General features: G+C 36.3%; 1 long non-coding RNA gene across 1 annotated transcript; it reads left to right on the top strand.

The window, feature by feature from the left end:
* Window positions 1-484: 484 nt before the first annotated feature.
* Window positions 485-1,847, top strand: LOC113306727. Its single transcript, XR_003338798.1, has 2 exons — window positions 485-771; window positions 901-1,847. It is a non-coding gene; the product is annotated as an uncharacterized LOC113306727 (long non-coding RNA).
* The last annotated feature ends 20,745 nt before the right edge of the window (window positions 1,848-22,592 follow it).

Genomic DNA, 22,592 nt, shown 5'->3' with positions numbered 1-22,592 from the left:
AGGAATCTAAGTGATATATGTAACTCTACTAAGGGTAAGACCCTAATTAATAAAAAAAATAACTTCTTTCTCGTGGATGTAGATCTTCATGGTCGAACCACGTTATATGGTTGTGTCTATTTTTATTTTCAAGTTCTTTACATCTTGTTCATTTTTGAATCTTGCGTATTAGTAGCTTTATAATCGTTAGATCTACTTGGGTGTAGTCATTAGAAAATAAGCAACTACTTCGAACGTCATAAGTGAGTCAGTGACCACCTCATGGAACGTCATAAAGCCGCACCTTTTTAGCTTTCAAGTTGATTGCACACGTTTGTTTTTCACCTTGACTAAAAAAGCCCAGGCATTTCAAGCCATTCATAAACAGTTGATGGCGAAAATAATTAATTTAATTAGTTTGTTAGGATATTTTTTTTGTGGAAATATTATAAATACCCTTGCTTTTGATGACCTTCAAAAATACCTTTACTAAAAATGATAATACCCCTACACTGAAATCCCGAGATTATAGATTATTGATATACCCCTACATAATAACACGACATATTGATTCACGATCGAATTCAGCCATTTTTTCATTTATGTTTTTGGTTTCTCTCTCTGTGCAGTGGCTCCACACGAAAAGAAACTAGATCAATTTAGAGGAGAAAATAAAAAAAAAAATTCAAAAAGCTAAAAAATTAGGGTGTAGAAATCAATTTTAGTGTATTGATCCTTTGTTGAATTAACTCTCTTCTTCAACAACAAAAGTTTGAAGATTCAAAATCGAAGGTAAAGATCGATATATACGAATATAAATTTAGTTCGCATTTTTTTGATTCAAATTTTTTAGAATTTGGTAATGATTTCATCCGTTTGAGCCGTAGATAAGAAACTTTGATTAAGAAACTTTGATTGTAGGAGGTGGATATGGTGGTAGGAGACAAGAAAACGGTGGATATGGTGGTGCTTGTGGTAGAGAAGACGGTGGATATGGTGGAATTGAAAAATCCACTTGAGGTGATTCGTATGTATTCATTAGTGTATTGATCCGTTTCTAATTCATTTGATGTTAATTGTTATGAGGTTTCCTCCTATGTCTAATTAGCTGTTGCTAGAATTTTTGAGCTACACAATAATATAACCTTAACTTCCTTGAAATCCTGGAAACAGAATCGTAGGAAAACATGTTCAACGTTATATAGTGTTTTGTCGCATTGCAGGTATAACATTGTCAGATTTTAGTTTATGTGGGATTGCCATTGTATGAGGCAGTTGGATTGTACATAGGAACGAACGTAACTGCATCTTTAGGAACATGTAGGGACAGAAAATGGATTGTATATTTTTGTTGGTTTATTTGCGTCTGTTGTTGTGGTGGGGGTAATAATCCATATATCATAATACATCTTCATTGTTGGGCAATATTTGTTTTTGTTGCTGCAGTGGTACTTTGAGAGAAGTCATTGAGTTTTTGTTGCTGTACTTCTTGTTGAGTAGGTGAAAGTGAAACTGAATTTTCATACAGAGGAGGTATACCACAAGTATCATTTGATGTGGATGAGAAAATGGGTATAATCACGTTAGCAATTTCTGTTGGTGTTGTAGTACTAGTAGTAGTTGTAGGTGCAGGAGTCATGATGGAGCAGTCTTGACGAGTATTTAATGGCAATGGTGATGATGTTGCTGCCAAGAAAAACAGTAGTTTATGGTTTGTTAAATTGAACTCATAGTATTTTGGTTTAGTAATTTCATTTCCTTGAATAGTGTGAAATTGAACTGATCTTGTGGTGCACTCCACGTCAGAAAATGCATGTTCGATTCACGTCAGGTTCACTAATTTTAGTACATCAATTTTTTGGGATCAACTTTGATTGTTGATACCATATTTTGGGATCAACATTGGTTGTTGATACCATAAATAATCTGAACATTTTATGAATTTTTTATTTTAGGGATCAACTTTGGTTGTTGACATTATATTGTCTATTATTTAATTTTTTGATTTTTGTTTTGGGGATCAACTTCGGTTGTTGACACCATTTTTTTTTATGATTTTTGTTTTTGGGATCAATTTCGGTTGTTGACACCATATTATTATTTTTATTTTTGTTTTCTTATTTTTGTTTTTCGGATCAACTTCGGTTGTTGACATCATATTTTGGGGTTCAACTTTGGTTGTTGATACCATATATTTTATTTTTATTTTCTGATTATTATTTTTTTCGGATCAACTTTCGTTGTTGACACAACCGGTGGTGGCGGCGGCGGTGGTGGCGTGGTGGTGGTAGCGTTCCGATGGTGGAGTGGTGGTGGCGGTTAGTAGGCGGTGTTCGTTGAGCAATGGTGATGGAACGGTAGTTGAATGTTGGAGGTGGTGGATATGTGGTGGTGCTAACGGTGGTGGTGGTTGCGGTCGTGAAGTGGTAGAGAAGGAAATTTGTTGTAATTTGAAATTAAAAAAAAAAACAATATGAGTGGGGGTATTAAGGTATCTATTTTTAAATGGATAAGGTTTTTAAATGATAGGAGTATTTTTATTGTTGTATAAGGGTATATTTTTGTTGGGTGTCAAAACTAAGGGTATTTTATTAATCTACCCTTTTTTTTTTTTTTTTGGGGGGTCAATTAACAAATTTCAATTCATTCAAATCAAAATAGTGATTACATGTTCGCTTACAAGATTAACAAAAACATCAAAATACATAAAAAAAAAATCAAGATAATTAAAACTCTAATACAAATAAAGATATCAACTACAAGCATATCGCGAAGAGAAAGAGCAATAAACCGCAGAGATACCCAATTTTTGATTATGTATAAGGGAGAGATGATGACATATTCCAGAATTAATTCCGACCATTTGATTTGATTGTATTCTTCTTTGAAAAGAGACGCTCCTAGAAGTAAGGAGTATTTTTCCCATAAACTTGTAGATCGAATCGTTGATGTTTTTGAATCAAGAATAGCAAGCCACGAACCATCCATCAATAATTGAAAAACTCGCCCCACAACGACGAAGAAAAATCGCCCCAAAACGGCAAAGAAACATGTAAAAAGACATAAAAAGTGATGTAGAAACATCTTATTCAATAAACTATTACCTAAAACTAGAAAAGAAAGAGAAATCCTTCCTCAGATCTGGTCTTTGGACCAAATCTGAGCAAGAAAGATGAAAAGACTTTAGAATTTTTTTTAAGAAGAAAAGCTAAAGGAGAGAAGAAAGATAAAAGAAGGATTTTAGACTTTTTAAAATGAATCTAGTTTGTTAGGAATTGTTATTACACGAAGAACCTCTAAATTTTGTATCTCAAAAATGCCCTCATTTTTTCTTGGAAAGTAGATGTTTATAATAAAAATATATCTAAAAGAGTGGATTTTACAAACAGAAAAAAAAAATATAAAAATAAAAGAATTCCAAAATATCAACCAAATACCATTCTAACCATGTCATTAAATTTAAATGACACGGAGCCAAGCAAAAGGGTTACCACCGCCGCCGCAACATGGTTATCATGGGAGCCAAGCAAAAGGGAATCAAATTGAAATAAACCAAGGGACATGGAGGTTCGGCTGTAATTCCATAGTACACTCGAAGGAAGACTTCCAAAATTTTCATGATAGTGTGCTCTCAAGGGTGTATAAAAGGGATTATGAAGGGAATGAGATATTTCCTGTAATGAAGAAGGAACCCCTAGAGGAGTGGAAAAAAATAGATATATCATTCTCAGCGCAAGATGCACCAGGAAGAGGAATCTCACACACGGATTCATTGGTCATCCATTGGTAAATACTCATGAGAAAAAGAGGATCGATGCGATGAAGGGAAGGCATGGGCTATGGACAAGGTCTTAGTGGACATGGGAAGCTCAGTGGACATACTTTTCTATCATGCATTCAAAACTTTGGGATATGAGGATTCTGACATGGTTCCTTCGACATATAACCTATACGGGCTCAATGGGGTAGCAAAAAAACCAAAGGGCGAGATACGTGTGAAGATCTTTGCATGAGAACTAGAGACAGAGGTTATTTTCATTGTGGTGGATGTGGAGTCGCCATATAATGATCTCATGGTCAGACCATGGATCCATGGGATAAAAGGCGTTGCATCGACTTATCACCAGGCGATATGATTCCCAATGCCAAGCGGAATTGGCGAGATAAAAGGAAACTCGGAGGATGCAAAGGATTGCAGCGAGAAGGATATTGAAAATTACGAGGAAAGATTAAAGAGAAGGAATGAACGGATGAAGAGCACGCTGGAGTCAAAGAAAGAAAATGAGCTGATGGTATACATGGCAAAGGAAAAAGAAGGATGGGCAATACCCAGCGAGATTCGGAGAAAGAAGGTGAACCAGTAAAACCAGTGAAAGAACCAACTTCACTGGGTGAACCCGTCATGAATTTCGCAGCTGTAGAACCCACGAAAAATATAAATGTGGGAACTGATGATGAACCAAAAATTGTAAAGATTTGGACAAGAATGGAAGCAGAAGAGGAGGCAAGGCTAGTTGAGTTTTTAAAAGAATACTGCGATGTATTTACAAGGAGCATGGATGAAGTACCGGGAATTGATCCGCAAGTAGCATGCCACAAGATGGACCTGGACCCGTCAATTAAACCGGTAAGGCAACGAATAAGGAAGATTGCAACGGCTTATCACGAGAAAATCGATAAAGAACTTCATAAGATGATGGATTCGGGAATCATAAGACCAGAAAAATATCTAGATTGGATCGCAAACATGGTAATAGTGCCCAAGAAGAACAATGGTATAAGGATATGTATCGATTTCAGCGACTTAAACACTTCTTGTCCCAAAGACTCCCATACCGAATATCCCACAAATGGTCGAATCAGCGGCAGGATATAAAAGACTGTCATCCATGGACGGGTATTCTGGGTACAATCAAATACCTTTGGCTGAGGAAGATCAAGAACATACGGCCTTCTTTTCTCCCAGAAGGTTGTATTATTACACGAGAATGCCATTCGGACTAAAAAACGCAGGGGCGACTTATCAGCGGATGGTGGAGAAGATCTTCGCAAAATGGGTGCACACAAAGCTAGAGGTTTACGTAGACAAAGGATTCTGGAGATAATGTGGAAGATTTGAGGGAGATCTTCAAGCAGATGAAGAAATATAAAATGAAGATAAACCCGTTAAAATGCACTTTTGGGGTTGAATCAGCAAAGTTCTTGGGTCATATTGTTTCTCGAAAAGGCATAGAGGTGGATCCAATTAAAGTGCAAGACATATTAGAGATGACATCCCCGGCCACCATAAAGGACGTACACAAATTGAACGGACAGTTGGCAGCATTAGGGAGGTTTATCTCGAGATCATCGGACAAATGTAAACGCTTATTTGACATCCTAAAGAAGGGAGCAAAATTCGCATGGACGCAAGAATGTGAGGAAGCGTTGAAAAGTGTTAAAGAGCACCTTATCAACTTGTCAATCTTGCAGAAACCGAAACCTGGGGAGGAGTTGTTGATCTGTCTTATACACAAAAGCCTTTATTTGCTGAATATCCTTTCGCATCTCCTTCATCACTTCAAGAAGGTCAGAAAACTTTTGAGAATTTGAAGGAACGGCTCTTGGCTTCCTCACATTCCTTCTCTTTCTTTTCAAGGTGGAAGATAATGGAGATTTCTCTTTTTCCTTCATGATTGATGGCTTAACAATCATATTAACATCCTTTCCATCAGAAGACATCATGCTTGGAGTATCCATAGTTGTATGGGTTTGTGAGAGGAAATCACAATTTAAACTCAACAAGTAGTCTTGAGATAAAAGGAGGTTACAGAGAAGGAAAAAGTAATGTAGGGTTACGCAACCTTTTAACAGGTTCGTGTACGTGCAACTCTGAACCCTAGAGAGAGTAGAATTGTCGAAAATAACCCTTTCTTTTATTGATAGACAGGGAAGAACAAAACTAAGAAAAGAAAAACTTTTCCTAAAGCCTGAGAGGTACACAACCTTGTCTCTTTTGATCAGGCACATGAGACAAGATTTACAAACAACACAATCAAGTTGTGTTGTGGCGAACAACAATTTGTCCACCATGTTCCTCTTGAGAGGAATCCTCAGACTTCTTTCTATCAAAACGATTTGTCCATACTTTCTTCTCTAATGGTCTTGTTTTGTATTTGTAAACTAAATTCTTAGACGAAGATAAAATCTTACATACCTCAACGGTTTTCTGAGCGAGTTTAAGCTTATTTGCTAATCGATTTGCTCTTCGTTGAAGTTTGTTGACGTGCTTCAGTTGGTGTTTGTACTCTTAACACTTTGATAGTTCATGACCCTTTAGAGAACAAAATGAGCACGTCAGTCTTGGATAATATTCAGGCATTTGTGATGTGCATGCAACTAGACACATAGTGGATCCTGAAATACAAACGGAGTTTCCAAAGAATAAGTCAATTTTTTCTTCCATATTGGTTGAGTTTTCTTCTGAAAGAATATCGAGATTGATGTATGTATTGCTACAGTTATCAAAATCAATATTTTCACCAAGAAGTGCACCATTTGATTTCTTGTCTTCATTAGAATCATAGTTGTCAGACATTTCATCAAGAGTTGCAGCAAGACCTTTGTTCCTAGTATATTTTCTACGATTTGGGCACTCGTTTGCAAAATGACCAAATACTTTACACTTAAAGCACCGAGGAATATCCTCGTTATCAGTTTCATCTGTGTCCCTGTTTTTAGGAGGAATACGATTATGAGGTTTGACTGATGCTTTAGGCTTATCTCTGGAGAACCGTTTACTTCTCTTGAACAGAAGGTACCTAAACTGTCTTCTGATCATTGAGACCGACTTGTCAAGATCTTCATCTGATGAATCAGTCTCAGAGTGATCGTCTTAAGAGATATACACTTTTTTACTTTTATCAAGTAATTTAGTGTCTTTTAGTGCTTTGAACGCAACATCCTTAGATTTGGATGAATGCTCGTGATCAAAGATCTTAATCTTCCCAACCAACGTATTTATGGAGAGAGTATCAAGGTTATTTCCCTCAACGATGGCATGCTTCTTAGAGTCGTATCTAGATGGTAGCGATCTGAGAATTTTCATCACAATGTCCTTTTGAGGAATAGTCTTAGCCAATGCAAAAGATGCATTAACAATTTCAGACACTCTGTGATTAAACTCATCAAATGAATCTTCATCTTCCATACGAAGGTTTTCCCAATCGGAATTAAGGTTTTGAAGCCTAACTTCTTTTTCACTGGAATTACCTTCAAATACGGTTTCTAAGATATCCCATGCATCTTTAGACCTAGTGCAATTTGACACATGGTGCTGAAGATTCGGGGTAATGGCATGTATGATGATATTCAAACAGTCAGAATTTTGCTTTGCAGCACGTATCTCGGCAGGACTGTATTCACTAATATTCTTGGGAACGTTTACATTTCCAACTGCCTCAATGGGAGCATCATAGCCATTAACAACATATACTCATGATTGAAAATCACGCGCTTGAAGAAAAGCTCGCATATCAATCACTACGGGAAAAATATACATCTACAGCTGGAGATTTACAACTCTTCGCTAAACATCGTAGAAAGTCCTATGTTTTACAACTGGTTTCAAAGGAAGAGTTGTCGTATATCATCACTGCCAACCCTTAGGAAACAAGGGGTTGCGCTAAGAAAACAAACGACAACTCCTTAAGCAAAAGAGTTGTGACGACATTTAGCCATAACAACTCTGTTCCATAAGGAAGTGACTAAGCCTATCACAATTTTTACAAGAGTTGTTGAAGAAAACCAAAATATGATGATGAAAAATAGTGTTAGAGGGGAGATTCGAACATGAACCTACTGCATGGAAGTCTAGCTCATCAACTATCCTTAAAGTTCACAAGTTTTGTTTTGTTTTTCTTTTTTTTTAATAAAAACGTATAACGACACTTATAAGTGTTGTTGAAGTAAAAATATAGAATGTTGGAAAAAATGAGGTTAGAGGGGAGATTCGAACATGAATCTACTGCATGGAAGTCTAGCTCATCAACCATCCTTACCGTTCATAATTTTTGGCTTTTTTTTAATAAGAATGTATAACAACACTTATAAGTGTTGTTGAAGTAAAAATATAGAACGTTGGAAGAAATGAGGATGGGGGGATTTGATCCTCATCCTCCTGCATGGAAGTATACACCACTAATCATACCTACACTATCACATGTTCTGTTAAGTTTGTGGTTCTTTAATACACTAACTTTATGACAACCCTTCATAAAAGTTGTAAAACAAAATGTAATGCTCAAAAATAATGCTCAGGTGACTGAGCCGCAAACAACGCGAAGCCTTCTCTGTAAACAATCACATACATGCCTTCTTTGTAAACAATCACATACATGCCTCTCTGTAAACAATCACATACATTTTTCTCTGTAAACAATCACATATATTTTTCTCTGTAAACAATCACATATATTCTTCTCTGTAAGCATTGGCATCGCATAAGCCAAATACTTCTCAAAATGCTCTCCTATTGCTTGGCAAAATCTGGCACATTCTGCAATCACAACAACTTCACCAAATAAGGTTAAGTTCAAAATGTAACTTCCCTTCTAAAACCATATAGCTCAAATTTCAAAACAATAAGTTCCAAAGTCAATACATATCCTCAGTACATTACTGATCGATCTGGGTAATAGACCCTTGAGAAATCAGTGGAGGTGGTAAGTCTTCAACTCTGTGTAAGATTACTTGTTGGTGATGATGAAGTTGGTGAATAAATCTCCTGAGATGACGAAGCCGAGATCGATGTAGTTGAAGAGGATATTAATTAACATAGTTGTTGGAGTTGGAGACGATGGAGGGGGAGATGGTGATGATTTCAGTGAAGACGACGGAGGGGGAGATGAAGTTGCAGCTCTGTGAAGGAAAACAATGTTTGAAATGGAAAAGGAAAGAATAAAATTAATATGGAAAATAGAAAGAAAAAAAATTAACGGACGGCTTTAGATGGAAATGGATGGTTGTGATGAAAGTTTTTCTACATCCCTTTCCACAACTCATAAGAAAAGTCGTCGTAAGGATACGACAAATTTTTCTCACTTCTGCAGAATTTTTCTTACTTCTGCCAAAAATTTCTCACTTCAGCAAAAAATTATTTTGTTATCCGGTTCTGCAAAAAATTTCTCACTTCTGCAAAAAAAAAAAAAAAAAAAAAAAAAGTTGGATTAAATCACTAACTTAGGGTTATTAAGATTGGTAGAAATATCCGAAAACTTTTCCAGGACCAAAATTGTGAACCTGGAAGTTCGAAGTTATTGAGAATATTCCCATGGAATCTTACCAGTAAATGGTTGGATTCATCGTTTTTGCGAACTTTCAGACTTATATAGTAGTCCGCTCCTGACCAGGTTTCGATCTAGGAGGCATTTTCTTTCTCGAAGTTGACGAATTTTTGTGTGTTTAAGGTTTCTGAGAATATTCCTATGGAATCTTACCCATGAATGGTTGGATTAATCGTTTTTGTGAACTGTCAGACTTATATAGTAGTCCCCTCCTGGACAGGTTTCGATCTCGGAGCCAGGGTATGCATAAAATATGCCAAAATAGGGTTTGTTTAAGGTTTCGGGAAATATTCCAGAGGAATCTTGCCTGTAAATGGATGGATTCATCGTTCTTACGAAGTTTCCGACTTATATTAGTCCACTCACGACCAGGCTACGATCTCAGAGCCAGGGTATGCATACAATATGCCAGAATAGCTAGGGCTTGTTTAAGGTTTCGGAGAATATTCTGAAGGAATCTTACTTGTAGATGATGGATTCATCGTTTTTACCAAGTTTTCGACTTATAGTACTCCACTAACGGCCAGGTTTTGATCTCGGAGCCAGGGTATGCATACAATATGCTAGAATATGGTTTGTTTAAGGTTTCGGGGAATATTTCGAAGGAATCTTACCTGTAAATTGACGGATTCATCGTTCTTACTAAGTTTCTGACTTATAATAGTCCACTCACGTCTATGTTTCGATCTCAGAGCCAGGGTATACATACAATATGCCAGAATAGGGTTTGTTTAATGTTTCGGGGAATATACTCCAAATGAATCTTTCCTGTAAATGGATGGATTCATCGTTCTTAATTACGAAGTTTCCGACTTATAATAGTCCACTCACGTCCAGGTTTCGATCTCGGGGCCAGGGTATGCATACAATATGCTAGAATGGCTAGGGTTTGTTTAAGGTTTCGGAGAATATTTCAAAGGAATCTTACTTGTAGATGATGGATTCATCGTTTTTACCAAGTTTTCGACTTATAGTACTCCACCCACGGCCAGGTTTTGATCTCGGAGCCAGGGTATGCATACAATATGCCAGAATATGGTTTGTTTAAGGTTTCAGGGAATATTCCGAAGGAATCTTACCTGTAAATGGACGGATTCATCGTTCTTACGAAGTTTCCGACTTATACTAGTCCACTCACGACTGGGTTTCGATCTCAAAGCCAGGGTATACATACAATATTCCAGAATAGGGTTTGTTTAATGTTTCGGGGAATACTCCAAATGAATCTTACCTGTAAATGGATGGATTTATCGTTCTTAATTACGAAGTTTCCGACTTATAATAGTCCACTCACGTCCAGGTTTCGATCTTGGGGACAGGGTATGCATACAATATGCAATAATAATTAGGGTTTGTTTAAGGTTTCAGAGAATATTCCGAAGGAATCTTACTTGTAGATGATGGATTCATCGTTTTTACCAAATTTCCGACTTATAGTACTCCACCCACGGCCAGGTTTCGATCTCGGAGCCAGGGTATGCATACAATATGCCAGAATATGGTTTGTTAAGGTTTCAGGGAATATTCCGAAGGAATCTTACCTGTAAATGGACGGATTCATCGTTCTTACGAAGTTTCCGACTTATAGTAGTCCACTCACGGCTAGGTTTCGATCTCAGAGCCAGGGTATACATACAATATGCCAGAATAGAGTTTGTTTAATGTTTCGGGGAATACGCCAAATGAATCTTACCTGTATGGATGGATTCATTGTTCTTACGAAGTTTCCGACTTATAGTAGTCCACTCACAGCCAGGTTTCGATCTCGGGGACAGGGTATGCATACAATATGCGAGAATAGCTAGGGTTTGTTTAAGGTTTCAGAGAATATTCCGAAGGAATATTACTTGTAGATGATGGATTCATCGTTCTTACCAAGTTTCCGACTTATAGTACTCCACTCACGGCTTGGTTTTGATCTCAGAGCCAGAGTATGCATACAATGTGCCAGAATAGGATTTTTTTTAAGGTTTCGGAGGATATCCCGAAGGAATCTTATATATGAATAGATGGATTCATTGTTCTTATCAAGTTTCCGACTTATAGTAGTCTACTCACAGCCAGGTTTTGATCTCGGAGCCACTTTCTTTCTCTAAGACGCCATAAAATGGTTTTCTTAAGGTTTCATCGTTCTTACGAAGTTTTCGACTTGTAGTAGTCCAAGTTTCGAGATCGGAGCAACTTTCTTTCTCGAAGTCACCAGAAAAGGGTTTGTGTTAAGTTTTCAGAGAATATTCCATGGAATCCTACCGAATATTGGTTAGATTCGTCGTTCTTACGAATTTTCCGACTAGTTTGAAGTATGAACCCTCCGGAGCTTGTTGGATCAAAGTTTGTATGTTTTTATACCACATTTGAAGTTCGAATCAAGACTAAGCTTCATATTTATCGATTTAGATGATGTATAATGGTAAGTTTGAAGTCAGAACCCTCCCGGAGCTTCTTGTCTCATATTTTGTATGATGTTATACCACATTTGAAGTTTGAATGGACACTGAGCTTCATATTTATCGATTTCGATGATGTATCCAGCTAAGTTTGAAGTCAGAACCATCCTGAATTTCGTGGTCCATCTCTAGTAATCCTATAACCTGAGTTCACCAGTGTGAACTAAAGCTACTTCATGACCTGGATGACTTGTCAAAATTACTTCATGACCTATGCGACTAGTCGAAATTCAAACCGGAAGCACAAAGAGAAAACACAAAAACACAAAGAGAAAGCACAAAGAAACACACCAATTATCAAATTCATTTTTTCATTTTCCCGATTCATTCTTATACATTTTTTGTAATTTTTTATATCAGAATGTCGATAACAATGTCCTAAATTTATTAATATTCTGTTTGAATTTTTTTCCATGTGGAAGGTTGATAATTAAACCAAAAACATGAGTTCATATTAACACAAAGAGAAAGCACAAAGAAAACACACTTTCCTTGATCCGTATGACACTCTTAAATCAAATCTTTACCGTCCAAAAATCTTGATAATCCGTATGACACTCTTAAATCATATCTTTCACCGTCCAGATTCTTATACATAAATAAAAGTTTTTTTTCTCTCACTTCTCTTCACTCACTTTCGTTTCCTCTCTTACCTTCCGTCTCTTTAAAACATAAGAAAACCCTAACTGTCGGATGAAAAAAAACTCCATTAAATCTATCGGATTTCAAAATTTCAACAAATCTATCAGATTCTAAGAAATTGGATCTAAATAAGAAAGACATAAACAGATGAAGAAAATCATTTCCTCCATTTCCTCCTCTTTTCTACTCCGTTCTCTGTCTGATGTGATGACTTTCAAGGGTCTGAGGTGATGTTGATTATGGTGGAGAAATGATTCGAAGAAGGTGATTGTTTCTGATTTTCATGGGAATGATTCAAGATGAGTATGGGGGTTTTGAGATTGAAATCAAGCCGAGATGTAAATCGTTGCTGCAGCTGCTGTTAAGAAGATGAGAAACGAGTGATGAATAGAGAGGATTGAATAGGGTGGAGATTTTGTCATTGCTACTGCTACAGATCGAGGAGAAGAGAAGGATTACTCTGAATAGAAGCTAGGGTTGGTGTGATTCGATTTGACAGTGACGATTTGAAGATCTGTTGGTTTCCATCAAGAATAGAAAATCCAGGGTTTGTGTTTGTTGTTGGTTTGTGATGAAATGGATGGCTATTTGAGAGTCTGAGAAGGAATTTATGATATTAATGGGTTTTTGCAGTAATGATTTTGAAGTTGCAGCCAGTGGTTGATTTGTTAGTGGTGATACCAGATTGGGTGACGGTGGAATTGAGATGGGTTTTATATGAATTTGCAAATGTGGTTTGTGGTTCTGCTGAGATAGAAATGCAAAAGAACCGCAAAAGAGATGGTTGAGCTCATGGTGCAGTTGCAGCTGGATGCTTAGATTTATGGGAGAGGATGCTAGAATTAGTATTCGAATGTGAGAAGTGGTTGTAATTTCTTTCGTATTTTTTTATCTGGGACAACATTGGTCTGATGGATACCAACAAATTGTTTTCTACACCAATCAACAGCAATTTATAAAGAACAATTGCAATACCATATTCCTAAAGTTAAAATTAGCAAGTTTTCTTTCTGTTCTGAGGGTTTCAGAGATTATATTCCTTGTTTGGATAATGTTGAAGAGATCAATAAACTTAGTTCAACTGAGAAATGGGAGAAATTTGAATGGCATTTTCCTCGAATAGATGATCGATAAGCTTAGTTCAACTGAGGTTGAATTGTTTAGTTCCGCCACCGAAAGGTTATAAAACATCGATTCCATAACTAAAAAGCTGAGACAAGGTATAACTTATCAAATGGCTGAAGTGTTAGTTTAACTGTTTTAATCTAGTAGCTTAACATTTGACAAAAATTTTATTATGATTTTACTTAACTCAGATTTTATGTTATCGTGTCAGATGGTTCCTGAATTTGCATTTGGTAATCATACTCGAGTTGTATTGGACGTTGGATATGGAGCTATAAATAGAGCAGTCACATTTGGAGCTTTTTTGCTTTCAAGAAATGTGACTGCTCTATCTATAACACCAAAAGAGTTCATGAGAATCAGATTCAATTTGCTCTCGAGCGTGACGTGCCGCAATGGTGGAAGTTTTCACAACACGACGTTTGATGTATCCAAGCCAGGCTTTCGAGTTGATACATTTTTCAAGGTGCAAAATCAATTGGACTCGTGATGGTAAGTCATTGCACGATGAACTACTATAAATTAAAACAGAGAAATGTGATTGTTGCACTTATATAGTATGACAGTGATGGTTACAAATTGTTTTCCTTTGTTTCCTTGAACTCAAGAGTTGGTGATCTCTAAAAAATCTCCACTAAGATATCATATTGGTTTCCTACTCATCTAGCTAGAAAAATGACAAAGATGTCAGACTGAAATTGGTCTTTCAAATTTGTCATGACTTCAGATTTTTATACTAATAGCAATTTTTTTCTCTTTGGTGGAGGATATTTTGCTTGGGCAGCATAGACGGTCTATAAGCATGAATTGCCCTTGCAGGAACAATGGAAAGGTATCATCACAGTATGTAATTATGGATGTTCTACCTCGAATGGCTAGTTATTTTTCTTAACATGACACGCTTTTGAGAAGTATTTTTCTCAACCTTACGAATTTTCTTTCTTTGCAGAAATGGAGGACCTTATTACTCGTCTTTGCTGGGAGCTTGTTAAGAAAGAAGTTAAGGATATGTCGCTATGTGGCGTAAACCTTAAAACAGTAGCTGCTATTGAGATTGAGTTGCAACTTGGCAACATGGATCATTGTCGAACCGTTTATGCGAGGTACTTGCACTAGGCTCCAGAAAACTGTTATGCTTGGATCAAATTTGCTGAATTGGAGATATCTTTGGGTGAGACTGAGCGGACCAGAGCATTTGAGCTTGTGGGAAGAACAACAACATTTGGATATGCCAGAATTATTGTGGAAGGTATGTCTTCTGTTCTTCCTTGCTGTTTTGGATATGCCAGAATTTGAACAGCTGAATTGTTAAAGTATGTGTGGCTGAACTGCTCTTTTGAAGTTATAGTTTTGAATGATAGATCTCCACTGCTCTATACTCGTGTTGTTCTCGATCTTTGTTACCTGTCTTTAGTTGATCCTTACTCTGCATTTTTTCCTGGTTGGCCGTCTTGCTCTTTAGGCGCACTTGATTGACGGCAGGGCTAGTGCTGGTGCAAATGTTGATTCGGCCAGGCAGAATTTAGCTGCTACATTTGTGAACGCATTTGTAAATGCCGGTTTTGGTCAGGTAGGCATTTAGCAGTTGGTTGTTTGTTTCTTTGTTAGTTGGAGTACTTGTACTGAATGTTTTTATATTCAGGATAAGTTGATGACAGTCCCTTCAGATGCTTGAAGTGGTGGTACCACAAGAGGCTGGCTGTATAAGAATAAGGAACATGGCAAGGCTAGTGCTGCAGCAAGACTTAGTTTCAGCTAGCAAGACTTAGTTTCAGCTAGCAAGACTTAGTTTCAGCTAGTTGTGGTCCTGATGCTGCTAGTTGGACTGGAGATGCTTGTCATAATGTTTGTCGCGCTCTTCAGGTCTGTTATGCTTTCCTTATATTCATATATCTAGTTTTTCTTCTTTGCAGTGATGTTTATGTTTATTTTGTATGGGTCATTGATTTAAAGTCTAATCCAATGATAGATTCTAGATTTATTAGTTACTAGCTGAGGTTCGACTAGGTTCTACAAAGATCAGAACTATAATTGTATTGGTCCGTCCTCCTTGATGATTTTTGTCGCTTAACTGGCATAAATATTCAGCAGTTGAAAACTGTGGGATGCGTAGGGATAAACTGAATCCGAGGGAAAAGACTCATTGAAGAGTAGAGAGTTAGGTTCGTTTAGTGTTTTCTGTTTTAGTAGTTCCATCTAAAAAGTTTGTTTTAGTTTTTTCTATCTCTGTGAAGTTTGTTTTATCTGTATTACTCAAAGAAAAGTTTGTTCTATTTATCTGTGAAGGTCATTTTCTTCTGTGAAATATGTTTGTTAATGCGTTGATGATCTTTACAGAAAGAGGGCACATACACTGGAAAGAAGTTCAATGCCATCTGCCACTTCTTCGATTATCAGGCTCGAGGATCTTTTCCATCAAAATTCGACTGTGGCAACGCCTATGTATGTTTCAAAATGTTACTCATTTCAGTGTAGAGTGTGTCATAGTTCATGTGTGGACAGTAGGTATTAACAATGTCATGTCCCTGCAGGTTCTTGGACACATCTGCTATCACATCTTAGCAGCTGGACTGAATGGTTACATGGCAACCTGTTACCAACCTGAAAAGCCCGTCAAACAAGTGGTGTTGTGGTGCTACTCCAATCTCGGTATGGGCTTTCCTTATTATACATAGCGAATTTTAGGCGCAGGCCCAAAAAAATTTATTTTCTTACCGTCAGGCCCATAATTAACTTTGGATATGCTCGCACCCAAAGTTTTTTATAAATATGTTTTTACTCTATTACCCTCGGCAGTTTCGAACTAAAGCGGGTTTTCTTTCCTCCTGAGAAGTTATTACTCTAAGCGGTTTAAAAACTTTCAGCAGTTTCTTTTCTCCTCCACCAAAAACTCTTTAACTGATTTGAGGAGTTAATTTCTTCTCCATTTAAACCCTAAAAAATCAATTTCATACTCTATAAAACCAACCTAGAAACTAGTTAAGTTGAAATTACAAACCCTAGAAAGAACATTTAGACAAAAATGAACGAAACAGAAGCACAATCAGGTTAACAACATCATTTTATTTTAATTTCTTCTCCATTTATCACTTTCTTTTTCTTTGATTTTAACATCAATTTAACTTGTTGATGTTGAATTTGAAAATGGAGAAACAGATAGTGAAAGACCACTGATTGAGTTTACAATGAAGGCAAAGGAAGATTCTGTGAAAGAGAAAAAGGAATTGTCTGGTATGCATCTATAATAAGTCATTTGTTTTACTTTTAAATAACATATGTTACGCAGGAAACATAATGTGCATAACTTGTTATGCAGTAAAAATAACTATGCATAACTGCGTAGCTTATTATGCATAACTGGTTATGCAGTAAAAGAAACTATGCATAACTGCGTAGCTTATTATGCATAACTTGTTATGCAGTAAAATCAAACATGCTGAACTGCGTAGCTTATTATGCATAACTGCTTATGCAGTAAAATCAAACATGCTGAACTGCGTAGCCTATTATGCATAACTGGTTATGTAGTAAAATCAAACATGCTGAACTGCATAGCTTATTTGCATAACTTGTTATGCAGTAAAAACAACTATGCTGAACTTCATAACTTGTTCTGCAGTAAAAACAACTATGCTGAACTGCATAACTTGTTATGCAGTAAAAGCAAACATGTTGAACTGCGTAGCTTAGTATGCATAACTGGTTATGCAGTAAAAACAACTATGTGCATAACTAGTTATGCATAAGGCATGATGATTTAACCCCTTTCTTACTTTTAAGTACTTATTATATTGTATCTTTTGTGTTGAATTTGTCTGTTTCAGTCAAGCAAGTTGTTGATAATAGGAAGAAAAGAAAAAGACGTGAACCCCAACAAACAGAAAAACTTAAAAAGAAGAAGAACCAAGGTAAAAATGAAGAAGAATAAGAAGAACCTGCCCCCTTATGCATCAATTATTATAAAGAAGGTGCGTTAACCTGGCAATCATTAATAACATGTTATCCCCATATAATTTGTTATGTTCAAAAAATAAATGCATAACAGGTTATATACTATGCATAATAGGTTATGCACACAACTGTCTGTTTAACAAATCTGCATAACAGTTTATGCATAATCCTGGATAAAAGGCATATGAGGTTATGCAGTGAAAGTAGCAATTCTAACTTAGTAAAATACTTTTTTATTTTGTTATTTTGTTTGTGCAGTTAAAGCTAAGACCAAGCCTGCAACTCAAGGAGGTACTTATAGAGCAGGTTTTCCAAGGATACTTGCATTGTTCAATAGGATAAGGGAAAGAGGTGGTTTTAGTCCGTTGCAGGCTAATATGATCAATGTTCTCCATTTGGGAAAGTCTATAATTGGTTAAATGCTGCGAACATTTCATACTTGGATGGTAAGAGCAACCAGCTGATGGATAAGGTCCTTCTATCATATGACCATGATGATTTGAGTCACCATTCATTCAAGGTGTCAGAAAACAAGTCTATACAGTCAACGGCTAGTGAGATTGCTGTTATTTTTCAGATGCCAAGAGTTAAAGGAAACAGAGGAAGAGATATTATGACCTCAAAAGAAGAGATAGGGATGACTCAGTCATTTTCCCTCGTCAAGCAATTCCCATGCAAAACAAGAGCAGGTGCTGTGAATAAAACTCCCAAATCACAAGTAACAAAGGTGTAGATAGATGATATTGAAAGGTTGTTGATGGAAAAACTTGATCAGAAAGGTCATGAAGAGGAAGTTGTTTCCCTTGCATGCCTTTACATGCTAGTGGTTCTGTTTTTTTGTCGATCAATGGGAGACTCACTGGACGTCTCGTATGTTGGTTTGGTGAAGGATTTGGAAACCATGGATTATGTATCTTTTCCTGATCTAATTCACCAACACCTGATGGATGGCATCAAGACTGTCAAAAAAGACAATCTTCTTATCAGGAATTGCGGTGGTTGCACTGTATATTCTCTTGTGAGTTCTTTTTTTTTTCTTTTTTAAAATTTCTTAAAAAATATCTGCATAAAAAGTCTGCATAACTAGATATGCAGTACCATAAAAATCTGCATAACTAGTTATGCAGTATAATTTTTATACTGCATAACTAGCTATGCAGTACAAATAAAATGTGCATAACATGTTATGCAGTACAAAAACAAGTTATGCAGTACAAAATGTGCATAACAAAATATGCATTACAAATAAAATAAATGTACATAATATCTTTTTTTTTTCAGCTTTGGTTGGCTGAGCACTCTAACATAGCTGAGATATCATCATCAGACATTGTCAAGGTCAATCCCAATGCTACACCAAGAGCTGCAAGGTGGGACTTTGCAGCAATGAAGAAAGTAATGCTCAAGAAGCATATTTCAAGCTTAGTGGTACTTGTTTATGAACCTTAAGAATGAATGTATATTTCAAGCATATGAAATCAAACATGCAGAACTGCATAACTTGTTTAACTGCATAAAATACGAACATTATTTACTGCATAACATCTTATGCAGATCCAAAAATAACTTCATGACCTGTTATGCATTGTTTAGAGTATCTGCATATCTTGTTATGCATATAAGAAGTGTTATTGTTTTTGTTAAGCATTCCCTGCGTCACTTATTGTTTTAACGCATAACATCTTATGCAGATCCAACATTGACAACATGACAAGTTATGCATTGTTTAGGTTATCTGCATAAGTAGTTATGCATATAAAAGGGTTTTTACGCCTTCCCTGCGTCACTTATTGTTTTAATGCATAACATCTTATGCAGATCCAACATTGACAGCATGACAAGTTATGCATTGTTTAGGTTATCTGCATAAGTAGTTATGCATATAAAAGGGTTTTTACGCCTTCCTTGCGTCACTTATTGTTTAATTGCATAACATCTTATGCAGATCCAACATTGACAGCATGACAAGTTATGCATTGTTTAGGTTATCTGAATAAGTAGTTATGCATATAAATTTTTTTTTACGCCTTCCCTGCGTCACTTATTGTTTAACTGCATAACATCTTATGCAGATCCAACATTGACAGCATGACCTGTTATGCATTGTTTAGGTTATCTGCATAAGTAGTTATGCATATAAAAGGTTTTTTACGCCTTCAATGCGTCACTTATTGTTTAACTGCATAACATCTTATGCAGATCCAAAATTAACTGAATGACCTGTTATGCATTGTTTAGGATACATTATCAGAAAACTAACCATTTTCATCATTGATACCGGTTGCATCCATGAGGCATCCTCTAAATCTCCCTATAAGAAAGGTAGCATCGACATAAATCATGGGACGAAGGTAACGGTAACCACTGATGCATGCCTCGAAAGCAATAAAAAGACGCACAAACTTATTTGAAGGTGCTTCAACTTCTAAATCAGTTAAACTATCCTTGTTCGATTCAGTTTCATCCCTTTGAACTTGAAAATCAATACAACTCCCAGGATTTGTGCTGTGAATGGCATCTACATACCATACCAGATGCGAATACGAAATGGCATCATCACCAAATATATCCTCATACACTTTGTCTCTTTCATTGTAAGCTTGGTAGTATTTCATATTGATACCGTAGTTTTGTTTAAAAAACTTTTTCAAATCAGAAGCTTTGATACTCGGATCACTTCTGATTTCTTCCTTGATAAGACTAGAAACAAATTTACTGCTGAGCCTGTGGAAAAGTCTTTGACATCCCACACCACAGTGATGACTGCTATAATATTTCTTAACCCTTAAGCATCTTGTTTTCAACATCAACAGAACAAACCTTATACTCCCAAGGGCAATTTTCTTTAGAGCATTTTGCATAGAACCTGCTAGGTTCATTCTTAGTATATACAAGAACATACCCAGACTTTAGCTCGTATTTCTTCACTGCAATACGTACCTCTGATACACCTCCAAAAAAAACTTTACTAACTTCACCAAGTAATTTATCCCAACCCTCAGTCCTAAGAACCTTGTTAAAAGGGACAGAACCATCTTCAAGGAAATTCACCATAGCTTGTTCTGGTTCAGGTTCTATTAAATGCATACTTGATGAAGCTCTACTACGACTGCTGGAACAATTGAAAGAATTGGAGACAACTTCAACAAGTAAATCAAAGCTCTTCTGACCTTTATAGTGGCAACGAGATACAAAACACTGAAGCAGAAAATCAGAATCAACTCGCAAAAACTTGCTTCCATCATTAAAAGAAAAACTGACATGATGAGGTAGTTAACGAGTCCACTTCAGGCAAACAGCTGTCTTCAAATTCTCCAGAGTTGAATTGACATCAACATGATGTGCTAAGAATTCACTGAAGTAGTGAATCACAGCTAGTGCACTAATAACAGGCATTTCACCCTGCAAAACACAAAAAGAGAAAAAATCAAACATATCTATCCTGCATGTTGCTTCAGAAAAAAAATTCTTACTCAAAATTAAAATATCAGATCAACAACAGCAAAGATCAAATTTAAAAAATCAAAGCATATCTATCCTGCATAACATCTTAGGCAGATCCAAAATTAACTGCATGACTTGTTATGCATTGTTTAGAGCATCTGCATAACTTGTTATGCATAACTGGTTATGCAGTAAAAACATCTATGCATAACGTTATGCATAACTTCTTATGCAGTAAGAGCAGTTATGCATAACTGCGTAACTTGTTATGCATAACTGGTTATGCAGTAAAAGCAACTATGCATAACTGCGTGGCTTATTATGCATCACTGCTTATGCAGTAAAAGCAACTATGCTGAACTGCGTAGCTTATTATTCATAACTGGTTATGCAGTAAAAGAAAACATGGTGAACTGCATAACTTATTATGCATAACTGCTTATGCAGCTAAAATACAAACATTGTTTAACTGCATAACATCTTATGCAGATCCAAAAATAACTGCATGACCTTTTATGCATTATTTAGAGTATCTGCATAACTTGTTATGCATATAAAAAGCCTTATTATATTGGTTAAGCATACCCTGCATCACGCATTGTTTAACTGCATAACATCTTATGCAGATCCAACATTGACCGCATGACAAGTTATGCATTGTTTAGAGTATCTGCATAACCTGTTATGCATATAAAGTTATGCCTTCCCTGATGAGTGTTATTAAATCATGTTGCATTTTTAGGAGAACTTTAGAGATGATTACAGTGCAATGGAGTTGGAACTCTGTGAAATCGAAACTAAAAGATTGAATCGAAAAGATCTGCATTGATCGTAAATTCAAAAACAAGCTTAAAATATCTAAAAATCCATTCGAAAACCTAAATTAAACTCTGTAACTTAAAATAATAGATCATAATTTTAAAGAAGCTAAAACCTAGAATCGAATCAAGATTAAACAAGATCAGAATCAAAGTTAAACAAGATCAGAATCAAAGATAAAACGAACGAACCTGAGCTTGAATTTCAGATTATCTTTGCGGAGTAAATTGAATCTCTCAATCAGCACTTTCGCAACTCTCGATAATTCAATACTTCAGCTCTCGCTCCGGCTCTATCTCAATCTCTCAGAACAAAATCTCAATACAAAATCTCAAAACATAAAGTGAGGTTAAACTTGGAAATAAAATAAAAAGAAAACTGAATTTTGAAAATTTTGGGTTTCGGCAGAATTTATACGCCGATTTTGGGTGCGCGTGTGAACTTTTATACGCGTGGGTTTGACAGTGGTGGAAGGTGAGAAAATGGGTGTGGCTGTAGTTTTCACTTATACATATGTGAAAACTACAGGGAGACCCATTCTCCCAGATTTTTCCACTGTCAAACCCACGGACAGAAAAGTTCAGTAGCGCACCCATTTTCCCGTCAAAAATTCGTAGCAGACCCATAATTTATGAAATTCTGCTTCTCAGTTTTTAAAAGGCCAAACTACCCTTTTCTTCGAGCAACGAACAGAGAGAAGCGAGAAGAAAACAATGGTGAACTCCGATTCTTCGTTTTTAACATTTGGATTTTTCCCTTTGTCAAATCTTTTCCCAAATCCTTTTCTGAATAATCTTCTCAATAAAACTAGGGTTTCTGTTTCAAAATCTGCGGTTTAAATCTGGGGATTTTGGGTTTCTGT

Source organism: Papaver somniferum, chromosome 8, assembly GCF_003573695.1.
Source record: "Papaver somniferum cultivar HN1 chromosome 8, ASM357369v1, whole genome shotgun sequence".
Classification (NCBI taxonomy): Eukaryota; Viridiplantae; Streptophyta; class Magnoliopsida; order Ranunculales; family Papaveraceae; genus Papaver; species Papaver somniferum.
Note: the sequence above shows the minus strand (reverse complement) of the source record. Positions and strands in the feature narration are given on the sequence as shown.